General features: G+C 40.4%; 1 protein-coding gene across 1 annotated transcript in view; it reads left to right on the top strand.

Moving 5' to 3' along the window:
* Positions 1 to 16,477, top strand: part of LOC101421072 (serine palmitoyltransferase 1) — a 222,381-nt gene that overhangs the window by 102,309 nt on the left and 103,595 nt on the right. The gene's annotated exons all lie outside the window — the stretch shown is intronic.

Below are 16,477 nucleotides of genomic sequence, written 5' to 3'. Positions count from 1 at the left end.
GCACTTTCAGAGAGTGAATTAGTTCACATATATTCTTTGTGAAAATGTTTATACTTGGATGTAACTGTGACCTTGAGCGAACTTTAGGTTTGGTTGCTGGTGCTAAAGTCACAGTCCTCTTTCTTTATACCGTGTAGTTCAGCCTATGACAAAAACATGGCTGAAGGAAGTGTGGAACTAGTTAAATGATTAGAGAACAAAGTTTGGTCCAACTCTAAATGTGGCAGTCCCAAGGTTGCCCTCCAGATTCCTTGGTGTTCCAACCCAGCTCCTGAAGGGCATGGGTCATGGTGGCTGCAAGACCAAAGAACACATCTCACACCTGGTGCAGTGCCAGATATGAGCTTTATTTATTGGGACTTACAGACAGTAGAGAGGCTCTCTGGTGGCAACAGTCCAGAGAATGAAGATAGTGCCCCACAAAGAGGTGGGAAAATGAGGGGCAAAATAAAGGGTCTCAGAAGAAAGACATTTTGTAACACAGTTACATAAATGGTGTCTGGGGATGTTAATGTATGAAGGAACTATATGGCCTGGAGAAAATTAAAGGCTCCAGTACCACCTGTACATTGTTTCCCTGTGGGGAGGTCTGTTACAGTTTAACTTGTGTCCTTGGGCATGCAGGGTTCTACATGCTGTGGGCTGATTTTCCCTTCGGGGGAGCCAGGGTCTGGGACCCACTGGACCCCCACAGTCCATCCCCACCAGCAACCTGCATTGCCCCTAGGACACACACTTCACCCACATTCCACAGCAGTACAGCATGTAACAGAACACTAAGAGTGCTCCACCAAAGCTAGTGGACTTATAAAGACATGTCACCAAGGCTAAGAGAGGGAGTTAAACCAGTTAGACAGGAGAGCAATAGCTAACCTATCAGTCTGACTTATGTGCCCTTGCATATGATTTAAAACTTGAGAGGCCTTATGAGAGTGATCAGGAATATACACACAACGTTGATCATTATTTAGCAAGAAGGTCTTGTTTCAAACCTGCCAATGGATTTTATTTTGCCATGCCAGCAAGGTGTATCCTGCTGTCCAATTTGCAAAAATTATGGTCTAAGGAACAAAAAGGGACAGATTGTCCTGGTCTAACAGTATAGAAGCAACATTTCACCAGTAGATAACAAAGTACGAGGTAGAGCAGGTGTATTAGTCTGTCAAAGAGGCGCTAATCCAAATTTCCAGAAATCTGTTGGTTTTTATGAAGTGTATTTATTTGGGGTAAAAGCTTACAGTTTCAAGGCCCTGAAGAGTCCCACTTAAAGTTGCTTTCTCACCAACGTCAGTTGCCACACGTCGAAGCAGCATCATCACTGGTCTGTGCCTGGTCTCTTTGGCTTTCTGTTCTCTTTGTCTGCAAATTATCAGGCAAATGGCTCCTGTCTCTTCCCAGGGCTTTAGCTGCTTGAACCTTCTCCTTTCTCTCACATGGCAGGACTGAAATGATCAAGTTCTCTCCTCTTCCTTGTGTCTTCTTGAATGAGTGTTCATTTAAATACGACCATTAAGGGGATGGGAACTCAACCTCAGTCACACCTTACTGAGGTGGTGGAATCAAAACCCTAACCTTAACAGGTAACTGAATCAAAAGCATCTCAGCTGAATCTAATACAATCAAAAGGTATCACACCCACAGGAACAGATTAGTTTACAAACATAATTTTTTCTTTTTAGGGTTAATAAATAGTCTCAAACTGCCACAGACTCTTTTGAGGAGGCTTCCAATACCATACATTTTCCCCTTTTAAATTCTTTGAGATTTTTACAGTGACATCAAAAACCAGTTTAGGCATAAGAAGAGTCTACACAGACACATGTAGGGCTCCAGTTATTTGCCTTTCTACCTTCATCTATCAGCTCTCAGGGAACCAACAGGGAGGCCTTTCTGTTTAGAGCTATCCAGGCCTTCTTTTGAGCCCAGGACTTTCAAACTGGACCCTGTGACCCGCGTCTTTGGCAGGCTTTCTTCTGACCAGCTGCCTTCCTCATTTCCTATGCTGACCTGTCTCCACTGCCCCCTCAGTTCACACCCTTGTTCTTAAGGGGGAACTGAAGGGTGATGCTGTTATTCTGCAGCTACATCCTGATGGACAGGGGCAGTAGCTCCTTATTGTCAGGGTGTGAAACTCTCTGGCTGTTCTATTGAGGTTGAGGGGTGGTGAGTCTTGTACCATGGTTGGAACTGGATGAAATCCCCATGTGATTAATACTTTGTTCTGGAAGGAAGTGATTCTGGAAGAAATAAAATGAATTAAGTTTACCAAGAATACAACATGTTCAATATCCTTCTGCATATGATCTATAATACAAGAGATACTATTATAGTCATCAGGTATATAGGTAAAGCACTTAATACTAATTAGTATACAAGTGCACAACTTCTTTTTTGAGCTGCAATCAATAGATCTAAGCTCCAAGTTTGCAACACCATATGTTTTGTCTCTCCATGGCAACAGGCCATAATGCCAGTTGTGATTGTTTAAGTTCTACCCACATTACTCTGGTAATTATTGTTCCACTTGGTATGTCCTTCACATAAACAGCATGCTGCGGCACCATTGATCCTAGAGAGAAGTTAGGAAGGAAAAGCTCCAGTGTTCCACTAGCCTGGTGCATAGCGCCCTTCAGCACTATAAAATAGAGGCAGTCTAGAGACAGTGTCCATTGTAAATTTGGCCATATTGAGGCATTGCCAGCTGCTGCAGGAGTCCAAAACAGCAACATACTTTCCATCCACTTCAAGAGTATGTGCAAATGTGGTAGATACTTTTATTGTGTTAGGGTCATAGTAACCGACCTAGCCAATAACTCAAATCAAGAGGCACTATGCAGGGTACTGGGGACCTGGTTTAATGCACAAGAGAGTTTAACAATACTTAAGTCTGTGTTTTTTAATTTGTAGATACTTTCAAAATACTTCCAGTGCAGTTTATAACATATCAAATTAACTATTTCAGTACTTTACACCTTTACCATGATTATATTACTTAACAGGTATTTTACCTTAGCAGTGTATAAAAAAGCTACTTTCTCTATTATTTTATGAAAACCTAAGATTCCCAGTGGAATTAAGATTATTTTCCACCTACCAGCACTTTAATATGCAGACTGAAGTGGCCTTTCACAAGTTTTCCTGTTATGAAGTTGCTTTTAGTTATCAATATCAATTTAGGTTTCTATTTAATAATGACTTTCTGGAATTAGCCATTTAAATATTTTAATTTAGAAAATGCTTTTGCAAACTTCCTATAACCATAAGTTACTTTTACATTTAAATAAGACTATTAAATTACAATTAGCAACCAATGCAATTGACTTTATCTATTTAAGTACTGTTTTACATTCCTTATCTTATTCTGTTTTGTGAAAACTAACCATTTCACTTTAGGACAGATCTATATTTCATTAAATATGAACTTATAGTTTTCATCATTTTAAAGATTTAATACATATAATGCTAATTTATTTCTCTAGCATTATATAAACCTAAGGGAATTACCCCCAAGCCAGATAAAATTGGAACCATTATAGTTTATCCAAGAATTTTTTTTTAAAATAAAATTCTAAAATTGTGAATAACCTTAAACAATACTGATTTCCAGTTTGTGGAAATTAGGAAAGGTCTTTTTATAGCCTTTAAGGACTTTTCTTACTGAAATTTGGTAATTGGATTAATTACCCTCATTTTAGGGCTGTTGAAAGCTTTAAATTGGGGAATTACAGGACAAACTATGATTCTTAATTCCCTGGCTTAGTAGATAAGAGTTTTAAGCTAAATTTACATTTACCTATTTTGTCACACCTAGTGCTTTTCACATTCTTCCTCTTTTTCTCTATCTGGGTAGGAGTCCGTAGGGTCCCATGCCTTAGGGTCCCACCCAGGGGTGGTTAATATCCTTGGAACCTGGACTCATGGCAGCCTGTGGCCCCTAGCCCAAGCATATCTATAAGCCAGATTTTCTAGCTGATCGTTAACTTGGCACAGGCAAGCAGTTAAAAGAATCTTCATCTCTACCTATGCCAGGCACATGTCATTTTCTAACTCTAGCTCTTCTTCTGAGTGGTGCACAGAGGCCTTTTCCACTTGTTCTGCCTCAGTAGACACCTGCAAATTTAGGAACAGGGGTCATGCTATAGCCACAGCTATATGGCATTCTCCCTCTTTTTAATTTAAATGCAGCTTCACTGCTACTTGCTGTAGCACAGTCGGTATACCCATCAGGGTTTTTAGGGCATCCCTGTACTCTCAGTGATCTCTACTCGTTCTGGAGGATAGCCACCCTGCCCCACATGGATGACATGGGCCAACCTGAGATTTCCCCCCATGGATTCTCCCCTCCTAAAACTCATGCCTACTACTGCCAGCAGTCCTTTTTTCCCTCCTGGCTGGCTTGCCAATTGTTTTAACCAACTCTTGAAGTACACAGATTGGGGTGGCTGCAAGACCAAAGGACCACATTCAAAACTATTCATAATTCAGTTCCACAAAATCATATTCATCTGTACTTCTTTATGACTGACAGCCAGCCCTGAGTTCTCTGGGGAGGGAAGGACCCTAACTAGTCAGAAGACCTCTCTGAAAGTGACATGTTCTTGATGCCTGGATAAAGGTGTGTTGGCATGGGTGCCCCGAGTCCCCCCAAAGCAGAGGCAGGATAAGACTTAGGGGCAGATGGCCACATTTTCTGTTGTTTCTGTACCTGTGTACAGTCGTTTATGCAGAGCTAGCAAAAAAGGTTGAAGTATTTTCATTTTTTCCCAATACACAGAATGTCCTAAAGGAATTGCATTAAAAATTTAACTTGAAACACTATTAATGATCTCTTCTAGATCCCCCCCCCCTTTTCTTTTACTTCCTTCTAGAATCTATTGGGTAGTTACAAAGTTTCATAATCATCCTAAATTTTTAATAAGACTGATTTATATTCAGAATTGCTGAAAACACTAAAAGGGAACACTCAGTCAAGATTATCCATTTACCTTGGTGTCCATGAAGTCAATGGGGCAAAAAACTGGTTAAGGGGAGAGCTAAGGAGACAGTTGTAGGATCTGTGAATCAGATGCAAGATGGTACAGCCCAGACTAGGGATATTAGGGTAGAAGCAGAGAGAAAAGTGCAGAAAGGGCCACTAAATTCATTCCTCACTTCCTCCTTGTCCTACAAGAGTATGCATGCCTGCTTCTCTCTGGCTGTTTTAATTGGCCCCAAAGTTTATCTTTTCCTCTGTATTTAATCCTGGATTTAGAGTAGACTCTTCTTTCATCTTAAGCAGGTAACCAGTTATTTCTCTGAATTTATATATTTTAAAATGGATTTATAGGAGTCTATCAGCTATAAGATCCAGATGGAGAGGAATTCTGCTTTTTCAAAGTATTTTAGATCATTTTACTATTGCAAGTGGCATTTTTTTTAAGCCATGTCCAGTGTATCCCAGTTTATTGACCAAGCCTTTACAGCATTTAAGAATCTTGATAGGAAAAATAAGATTAGTTGTGTGTTTTAACTAGTCAGTGTTCTGCTCCAAGCTCTGTGGATAAATGAGAAATGATACAAGAAAATGCACTAATATGCAGGCGGAAGGTTGTTTCCTTTAATGAGTCCATTGAGTCCATTGTTGTGTGTTGCTTAGCAGCATTTCAGTTCCCAAAGCAGAGAATGCCTGGAACAGAAGCAACTAAGGATTGTTGATAATCAGAGAAATAAATGTCTTCTTCTGATTAATTCTTGCCTAGCAGTGGGATAGATTGTCCTAGCCTGGGACATCTCTGCCTTTCTTTTGCAAGCTCATGCTATACCTCCACCAAGTAAGGGAGCTCCACTGCAGGTCAGACATGACCTGTGGTCTACATCATGCTCTCCCTGTATCTCTTTCAGGTAAGGGAGTCTCTGGCCTGTGTTAAGCTCTCCTTGTACCTCTACCAGCTAAGGGAGCTCCACAGCAGGTCAGGTGTAGCCTATGGTCTACATCAGGTTCTCCCTTTACCTCTACCATGTGAGGGTGCTCCACAGCAGGTCAGGTGTAGCCTGTGGTCTACATCAGGTTCTCCCTTTACCTCCACCATGTGAGGGAGCTCCACAGCAGGTCAGGTGTAGCCTATGGTCTACATCAGGTTCTCCCTTTACCTCCACCATGTGAGGGAGCTCCACAGCAAGTCAGGTGTAGCCTGTGGTCTACATCAGGTTCTCCCTTATCCCCACCAGGTCAGGGAGCTCCACAGCACATCAGGCATAGCCTGTGCTTTAAGTCAGGCTCTCCCTCTGCCTCCACCAGGTCAGGGAGCTCCACAGCCTATGGTCTACATCAAGCTTGTTCCTGAGGTAGCCTCATTCTTATTCAGAGACCTCTCCCACAAAGGGAAACTGGCTGATGTACTCAAAATATTCTCCCAGGTTTCTCAAGCTTCTACCTATAGTATCTGCTTGTTTCCCAGCATGAATTAATACACAGTAGTTTATTTTAATGTCATTACAGTGATGCAATAGGCTACTCTTTAACTCTCCCTACATTGTGATGACATTACCCAGGGTTAGATGCTAAGATTTACTGAGCCATTTCTATTTCTACGAATAGCCCAGCAATTAAAGTAAGCCTGCAAAATTACATTCAGCATTAAACTTCACCTACTTTCAATCAGGACTGAGGCTTCACATGAGGGGTTGAGAGAAACTAGGAGGGGGTTGGGGGGAGATAGAACAGCCTTATTAATGAGAGTATTTGAGATTTATATTATAAATTCCATTTGTGCTCACAATTCATAACAATCATAATATTTTCTAGACATTTCTTTTGTTAAAGGTTCAGGTGTCCAAATGAGCACTTAAAGGTTTTCTTTAGTTTTACTGCAGCATTTATTGGGATTCATTAATATTTCAAAAACTGTTTTTTCATTCTTTTCTGAACATATAGGTATGTGGATGTGTGTGTAGGTATGTTAGTGTATGTTTGTATCTGGGTATGTATATGAGTGAATGTGTGTGTGTGTGTGTAAGAGGGGCCTTATGTGTGTAAGTGGGTATATGTCTATGTGTGCAGGATGTGTATGGTTTGGGTATGTGTGTGTATTTTGTTTGTATATGTAGATGTATGGTATGTATGTGAGTGTGTGTATGTGTGTATAAGTGGCTATTTATACATGGGAGTGTGCTGGTAATCTTTTTTCTTCTGTAGCATATACACCCAAAGGTAACAAATATAACAATTGTGACATCTACCGCAGGATCAAAGTGTTCATGATTTTTACCTTTTCAGAACATCATAACCTCAACTTTCCCCACAATGTCAGTTGGAAGACATAAAAAGTTATATAAGTAATTAGGTTTATACATTTGATTAACAAAGTTCCATTTGCAAACCCCTCCTGTTGAATTGGGTGCCTTTTTTTCCCCTTGTATCGGTGGTTAAGTGGCTTCAAAAAGGTAAATTTGCATTCTAAAAACCATACTAATTTGAATGGTGTTACAGTTATCAGGTTTGGAAGAAGCATTCATAAATATTTTATATGAGCTGTATTAGTATGCTGAATTAATGATATATTTTACTTTTTTTTACTTTTAAACATTTTTTTCTTCTTTATTTTCTTTCAAATGTTACATTCAAAAAATATGAGGTCCCCATATACCCCCCACCCCACCCACTCCACCCCTCCCACTGAATTAATGATATATTTTACTTTTTTTAACTTTTTTTAAACATTTTTTTCTTCTTTATTTTCTTTCAAATGTTACATTCAAAAAATATGAGGTCCCCATATACCCCCCACCCCACCCACTCCACCCCTCCCACATCAACAACCTCTTCCATCATTGCGGCACATCCACTGCACCTGGTGAATACATTCTGGAGCACCGCTGCAGCACATGGACAGTGGTCCACACTGTAGTCCACACTCTCCCCCAGTCCACCCAGTGGGCCACGACAGGACACACAATGTCCAGCATCCATCTCTGCAGCACCACCTAGGACAACTCTAACTCCTGAAAATGCCCCCACACCATATCTCTTCTTCCCTCTTCCTACCATTAGCAGCCACCGTGGCCACCGTCTCCACATCACTGCTACAATTCCTTCCCTTACTAATCACAATAGTTCCCCAGCAGAACACCAGTAAGTCCACTGTAATCCATACTCTATTCCTCCATTCTGTGGACCCTAGGGTGGTGATGTCCTCTCCCCCTCTACATCAAGAGGGGGCTTAGATTCCACATGGATGATGGATGCATTTCTCCTGCTTGCAGCTGTAGGCACTCTTGGCTCCCTGGTGTGGTGGTTGACCTTCTTCACCTCCCTGTCAGCTGGCTAGATTAAGTCCAAGAAACCAGAGGGTAGGAGTTGCAAGTCTGCTGAGGCCCAGGGTATTTTACTTTTATTTTTGTTGAAGTCATGTCATTAGAGGTAACAATGACTAGAGCTAGGAATAGTGTTTTACTCCAAACCCTCTGAACCAGAAACCCAGGAAGAATGCCTTGGGCACTGCTGGGGGTTGGATCATGTCCCCAGCAAAAGGCGTGTTCTCATCCCAACCTCTGATCCTGCGGTGAGCCCATTTGTAAATAGGACCTCTCAAGATGTTCTTAGTTAAGGTGAGCCCAAACTGAGTGAGGGAGGGCCTTGATGCAATATAGCTGAGATCCTTATAAGCCAAGAAATTTGACCCCGAAAGAGAAGCCACAGGGAGCAGCCAGAAGCTGGAAGTCAGTGGATCCAGGAAGAGAAAGGAGGACATGGTGCCTTGTCCATCACCAAGTACAGAACAGCGACGGACCAAGAAGCGCCAGCGTCCAGCCCCTGAATGCCACAGTTTTTTGAGGAGAAAACATGTCCTTGCTGACACCTCAATTTTGGACTTCTCCTAGCTTCCACACAGTGAAACAATGAACTCCCATTACTGAAAGTGGACCTGTTGTATTTGTTTTAGCATCCAGGAAATTAACACAGGCACAAGCTATGAGCTAAGATGCTTTCTGTCCTGTATGTTCTGCTTATAATTGTTAAAAGGAATGAATTAGATTTTTAACTTCACAACGGGTGTTAAATAGGTGAGATGTTCTAATTCATGTATTTAAAACCCAGAAATAATTGGTTGCATCTTCATATTCTTCTGTACTTAACAGAGCATTCTAAAATAAATGATCTGAAATGAAAACAGTAACAGAAGAGTGAACAGTACAGAGTTCTATGAGCCCCATATATGGAAGCTGTGTTCTTTCAGACCCAGACTCAATATGTCCCTGCCAGGTTTCCAGGGAATGAAGGGAATTTACAAATGCCAATGAATTTATTAGTTTTATTGTCTTTTTGGCAGTGTTAAAATTCTGTTTTCTGCTTCATTAATTTTTGCTATCCTTAATTTTCTTCTAATTTCTTTGGATTTTGCTGTTGCCTTCCTCCCTTACAGATATAGATACTTGGATTGTTGTTTTTCAGTAATTCTTCTTTTCAAATTTTCATATTTAGTGCTATAAACTTCCCTCTAAGCCTGACTTTAGAAATGTCCCACAAGTTTTGTTTCTTTGATTATTTTCTTTATCTTTCAGTTCACAATATTTTGTAGTACCTGTTGTGTTTTCTTCTTTGAATATTGGATTATTTAGATTGGTGTTTCACAATTTTCAAACATATAGGTGTTTAGAGTTACCTTTTTATTATTGATTTCTAGTTTAATTCCATTTTGGTCATGGAAAATATACTCTTCATGATTTCATTATAGAGACTTGATTTATGGTCCAACATTTAGCCAGTTTTCATTATTTTTTCTACGTACATCTGAAAATAATATGTATTCTCAAAGAACCAAACAGTGTTCTTTTTTATACATTAATTAAATCAGGTCCTTTCAAATCTACTTATTTAACCCAGCCACTGAGTTTCTAATTTCAGTGACAAATTTTTGAGTTCTAGAATGTCCCTTTCATTCTTTTACACAGTTTTTAGTTCTCTGTTAAATTTCTTAATCTTTTCTTCACTAGTTCTGCTTCAGTTATCTATTCTGTTTTTTGCATGTCAATTGAGTTTTTAATTTTATTATTTGTATATTTTCATTTCTACTTGGTTCTTTTTCATTTTTCTTTTTCCATGTCATTTCATTTTGGTCATTTCTAGGCCTTCATTTTCATTCTAATATATTTATTTTATGCTGTCCTTAAAGTTTTCCTATTTTTAAAATTTCTTAGTGTCCTTCTTTGTGGTTTGTTATTCTACGATTCATACTCACCTTCAGTGTTTCCTGCCTTGTCCTTGTGAAAGTCTTCTGTGACCTCTGTGTGAGGTCTCCAATTTGACTTTACCCTTCAGCAGTTTGATACTATTTATGAATTCCCAAAAGAGATATAGATTATGTTTTTAAGCTGGTCAGTTCCTCTGAGCATGATATCCTTCGATTTATTTAAATTCAAAGGCTTGATTTAATCAAGTAAATGGGTTTTGATTCAGCCATAATGTAAGGGCATGCAAGGTTGAGCCTCCTCCCATTTGGTGGGCTATATAAATGGACAGTCTATCAAATAGAGGGAGGAAGACACAAAGAGAAAGAGAGGCAGCTCCATAGACATGCAGAGAGATGAGCCATTTGCCTGAGAGTTTGCAGCACTGAGAAAGCCCTGTGAAGAGAGACGAGCCCTCCAGCCTAGAGCTGAGATCAGAAGGAGCTGGGACCATGGAGCTTCAAGAGGAAGGAAAAGGCTGATCCCTCGCACATGTCACCTGCCATCTTGGTTCAACCCGTTGCAACAGATTTTGGGGAGGAAATACCTCTTATGGTACCTTGAGTTGAACTCTTTAGGGTCGTGTAACTGCAAGCTTCTACCCCAAATAAATACCCTTTATAAAAGCCAACAGATATCTGGTACTTTGCATCAGCACCCTTTGGATGACTGATACACCTTCTAAGAGCTGGTATGTAGTCTTACTCCAGTAATGAAATGTTAGTTTGATATTTGGAAACAAATCTATGTAATTCACCATATTAACAGTCTAAAAAGGAAAAATGGGATATACCTATCAATTAATTTGGGGAAAACATTTGATGACTTTTAACACCCATTCATGATAGAAATTCTCAGCAAACTAGGAACTTATAAAGAACATCTACAAAAAACAATACAGCTCACGTTACATCTAATAGTAAATGACTTAAAATGAGTTAGGCAATGTCTGTCCACACCACTCCTGGATGAGACTATGCATTCAACTAATGTATAATAATACAGCAACCCTGTGTATTTTGCTGTGGCTGATATTTCTTAAAGACCAGGAAGACTTGATCCCCTACCATGTTATTGTCACTGCTGTCAAATACAGTGCAGCAGCCCATGGGCTCCCAGGCATGTGCCTCAATTAGTGTATCATCACACAGTTGACGTTGAAATAAATGTGGCCTGAGGAATTTGAGGCTACCACATTACATGGATTACTAGCACATCATCTTCCATTGGACAGGAGTACATCATCTTCCATTGGACAGGAGCTCATCACTGTGCCGAGCCTGAAGGCATATGCAAACTAATCCTCAAATCCCCTTTTATGGGTCTACTTTCTAGGACTACCCAAATTGGGGTCAGTCAGGAGAAAGAAACCACGTAGTGATTTGAACAAGAGAAATTTAATATATAGAAGTATTAATTATGATAGGAGATTACTCTAGAAATAGAAAGAGAATTAAAAACTGCCTTAAATCTTAGGGAGATAAACTTGCCTTAAGGCAAAGAAGTGTGAACTTGGAAGGAATGGTTCATACCTTGTTGAAGAAAGTGTGGTTGCAGACCACTGGATGGAAGAGACATTTGCCAAGTCACCCATGCTAGAGCTAGACAGTCACTGGGAAAGCAGGAACAGCCCTCTGGGACACAGGCGAGCTACAGCTAGTAGGCAGGAATGCAGAGGGATCCAGGGCCCTGGTGTTAGCTCTTTTGAATTCAGAGCTGAAGGCATCCACCTCTGCAGGAAGCAAGTGCATTTCTACGTACTCATCAGGCCAAGGTGCCTCTGGGACACTGAGTGGGATGAAGCCCAGGTGGTTGGCTTGTTAGAGAGCTGGTCTGGTATGGTCCTTAGCTGGGGAGAGGGTGTCATGCTGCTTGAACAAAGACCTGGAGAATATGTTGTCAAAGGTGCACTTAACAGGTGCTGAGCACTGGAGAAAACTGTGCCACCAAATAGTGGAACCTAGTGAATGAGCATTCTGGAACCAGGAAAGAAAAGCTTTTATTCCTATGATGTCTCTCCAGAACCCTTCACTGACAAAGCCTAACATCATGCTACCCGGAAAAGGACAAATATTTAAAAGATCCATTTCCCTTTTCATGGATCAAGCAATGAAGCATGACTTTGGAGCTAAGACTCAATAAATTGATAACCATGATATATATGTATATAGTGTATGTATATGTGTGTATATATATCTGAGTGTATATATAGAATGTGTATTTATCTGCATATGTATTTTAAAGGAAAATACATGATTACATCTATACTAATAAACTCTATATGGGCTTAAGTATCACTATGATCATGAGAGGCCATTTTTCCAAAATGGCAAATGTCTATTCATAAATTTTATAACAAATAATGTTATCTCTAGATTTAAGCAGTAGTTGCATTTCTGGAAATTTCAACATCTTTAGAAATATGCAAAAATCATTTGTAGATACATAAAATAGGTATGCTCTGTATTCCTATACATAGCAGGGTTTCCCTATGTGACTAACCATAGGAACAGTCAGAAGTTGGGTGTGATCTTCCTGTGTGTGGCAGGATGGAGTGTATCCCTGACCTTGACATTCCCAGTACCCATCTTTGGGCTAAGCAAAAATAGTTTTATGGTGCCGCAGAATGACTAGTGAGGTACAGGTCCTTCCCCTTGGACCTCTACTTGACATCTTGCAGGACACTTTGGTTTCCACTCCCACTTTCTTACAGTTTCTCTTTTAGTGCTCGCCCTGCTATGCAGTAACTCAGTGTCTATCTTGTTGTCTGTGATATTAGTATTTCATAAAGAAACTCACTGGGAAAGGGTTTGCCTCTCATTTCAATAAATTATGGTTAATACGCTCTGGCAGACATGTATGGACAAGTGGCCTGGAGCACTCCTGGCTCCACGTGTCATCACCAAGGAAACCTGGACCACATTCCCTTCTCACCATTGCTCTCTTGTGATTCCTTTTTTCACTTCAAAGATACTGTTCAGGTTTACAATGCAATGTCATGATCCCCTAGTTCCCACAGTCCGTAGAGATAGCTAAGGAGCCTGAGGCACATAGATACATGCCCTTTTGGTCAGAGGAAAAGCATTGACTGTGGAGTCAGACTGAACTTTTTCAAACTGTGAATATACCAATCAGTAGTTGTACTACCTGTGGCCAAGGTCTTATGCATCTCTTAACCTGAGTTTTATCATCCATGAGATGAAGGTGTTATTACCAATCTCTTAAGGTTACAGCAAGGATTATATAAGAACTTAAATGTAAAGGATCTAGCCTTGCGCCTTGCACAGTACAGTGCTCACTGACTCTATTATTGTTATTACTCTTTACTAATACTAGCTCAGCATGAAAGTAAAAATTCTACCACCTCTCCAACACATGCAGTAAATAAAAGTAAGGACCCAGAGTAGGCCTGCTCACAATTTCATTGTGCTCTCTTTTTCCTTTTCCTCTAGACATTATGTATTATTAGTTTTCTCTAAAGCACTTTAGAGTCTACAGCTGATCTCCAAACAAGTCCAGTAACTGAAAAATGATTAATTCATTCTCAGTCTGTTTTGATGGTCAATAAGGTTTTCTTCTTGTGAGATACTAAGTAGAGGGTGAGGGTAAATACTTTAGGAAAACAAAGTCACGTGTTTTTTTGAGATGCACTGCTAAATATGACCCAGTCTCTGTCCTCTTGGAAACACAGTTAATGAGGAAAGTCAGGCATGTCAACAGATGATTATCCTAAAATGGAGGTTTCTTTAGTCCATGATGAGAGGAAGATCTTCCCAATGCAAAGATCATCCTGAGACAATTATTTGGTGGCTTAAGAAAAACTCTGACCCCATTTGTCCCATTGCTTACTACCCATGAATTCATGATATTTTTTTAAAATCTTTATTTTTTTTAGTGTTAGTAAAAAAATATGAGGTCCCCATATACCTCCCATCCCCCTCATCCCACTCCTCCCATAACAACCTCCTCCATCATCATGGGACATTCATTGCCCTTGGTGAATACATCTCTGAGCACTGCTGCACCACATGGCCAATGGTCCACATTATAGTTTACACTCTCCCCTAGTCCACCCAGTGGGCCATGGGAGGACATAAGATGTCCAGTAACTGTCTCTGCAGTACCACCCAGGACAACTCCAAGTCCTGAAAATGCCCCCACATCACATCTCTTCTTCATACTCTCTAGCCACCTAGGCCACCTTGGCCACTTTCTCCACATCAATACTACATTTACTTCCATTACTAATCACGATAATTCCAGAATAGAATATCAATAAGTCCACTCTAATCCATACTCTGTTCCTCCATTCTGTGGACCCTGGGATGGTGATGTCCACTCCACCTCTATATTGAGAGGGTGCTTAGTTTCCTCTTGGATGATGGATGCAATTCTCCTGTTTGCAGTGGTAGGCACTCTTGGTTCCCTGGTCTGGTGGTTGACCTTCTTCACCTCCCTGTTAGCTGGCAGGGGTAAGTCTAATAAACCAGAGGGTAAGAGTTGCAAGTCTTTTGAGGCTCAGGGCCTGGCTATCACATGGACAGTCCAGAGATTCCAGTCCTCTGGATATACACTAAACCCCAGCACCAACCACAGATCTGGTATAAGTAACAAGAGAGGCTTGTGAATGAAGATCACATCTGAGTCCAAATCCATCACACTCAGGAACACAAACTCCAACATAGGGCCAACTGACATGGCACTGAACTCCATCTGCCATGACCATAGAACCTGTGGGTCTCTGTAGCCCTCAGAAGAACCAGTACCTGGGGTTGTATCTACTTTAGCTGGCTCTGGGACTCTGCTGAAGTGTGTGTAAAGGTGACCCCTCTGATGACCTCCCAGCTCTTTTTTGGAGACTCATAGCCATATAAACTCATTTGTCCTTTCCATTACTCCCTTTTATTTAAGTCAATAAGCATTTTTAACTCCTGATAATACATGTAGGCTGAGATATTCTACTGGTCTGAGTTGACCCTTTTATTCAAGGTTGTTTTCTAGGTACATCATCAGCTGGTACTTGGTAGTAATCCCTCGGCACCAGGGAGGCTCATCCCTGGGAGTCATGTCCCACGCTGGGGGCAAGGCAATGCATTTACATCTAAGTTTGGCTTTGAGACTGGCCACATTTGAGCAACATGGAGGTTCTCAGGAGGTAACTCTTAGGCACCCTGCAACTCCAAGCCTAGTTTTTATTTCAGGCACACAGGCTAACAAGCATAGTCATTAGTATCAAGGGCTCATTGTTGGACCTTCCTTCTTTATTGGTCTTAGCCATTGCACTTGGGGGATTGCTGCTGTTCCATTAGAGAATGTGATAGAGCTCCCCTGGCTAGAAACTCAGCACTCTCTCAGTTCTCATTTTTAACTGTAACCATTATGAAAATATCCAAACATTTTTATGTACCCTGTATATATGCCCTGGAGAACTCCCTCCCAACTATGTGTCCCCTATCATTAACATCCCATACCAGTATTCCTCCCCTGCTCTTATTGAACCTCTCTGTGGTCCAAAACTTCTTTGAAAATGAACCCTAATATATTGCCAGGTTCCATTAATAGTAAAATGGAATATAGTACTGTGTTTAAAGGTTGGATATAGAATACATACTAATTTTTAAAAATTAAAGTAAAAATAAATTGGGGTATCAAAAAATTAGAAAATGAAAAAGGTTTGTTTTTGATGTTTTGCCTTCCATCACTGCAGTAAGTGTTGCCCTGTATGCACATTGGCAAGGCAACTTCTTGCATCTCTTCCTCAGTGTCTATGTCCTTTCTTTTTTTTTTAATTATTAAGTTTGTCTTCACAAAAGTTTTAGATCACAGTAATTCCTATATACAATATACAGTACTCCCACATTTCCAACATCAGACACTTTGTCCCTTCCCCAGCATATTCTTTTTACCTGTTCATACTATATTTACTGCAACCGATGTACAGATATTGAGACAATAGCTTTTCAACACGGTTACACTTGGGTTTACATTGGTTTATATTTTCGACTATACAGTTTTCTAAATTTTTAGTTATCTTACGTTTTACATTAGGATTTACATTTTAACCTGTAGGCCCCTATACATTTTTGGTGTAATTTCAGATGTCCTATATCCACCCTTGCATAATCTTGTGGAACACTTCCATTGCCCCACAGTTACTGATTCCGTCTATTCAGTACTTCTTTCTCCCTCCCCTCAGGGCCCACAGTGACAATCAGTGTTCATTGCTTGAAGGGCCACAATGTTGCAGGCTTGACATGCTCAACTGCCCTAA

The sequence above is a fragment of the Dasypus novemcinctus genome, chromosome 8 (assembly GCF_030445035.2).
Source record: "Dasypus novemcinctus isolate mDasNov1 chromosome 8, mDasNov1.1.hap2, whole genome shotgun sequence".
Lineage (NCBI taxonomy): Eukaryota > Metazoa > Chordata > Mammalia > Cingulata > Dasypodidae > Dasypus > Dasypus novemcinctus.
Note: the sequence above shows the minus strand (reverse complement) of the source record. Positions and strands in the feature narration are given on the sequence as shown.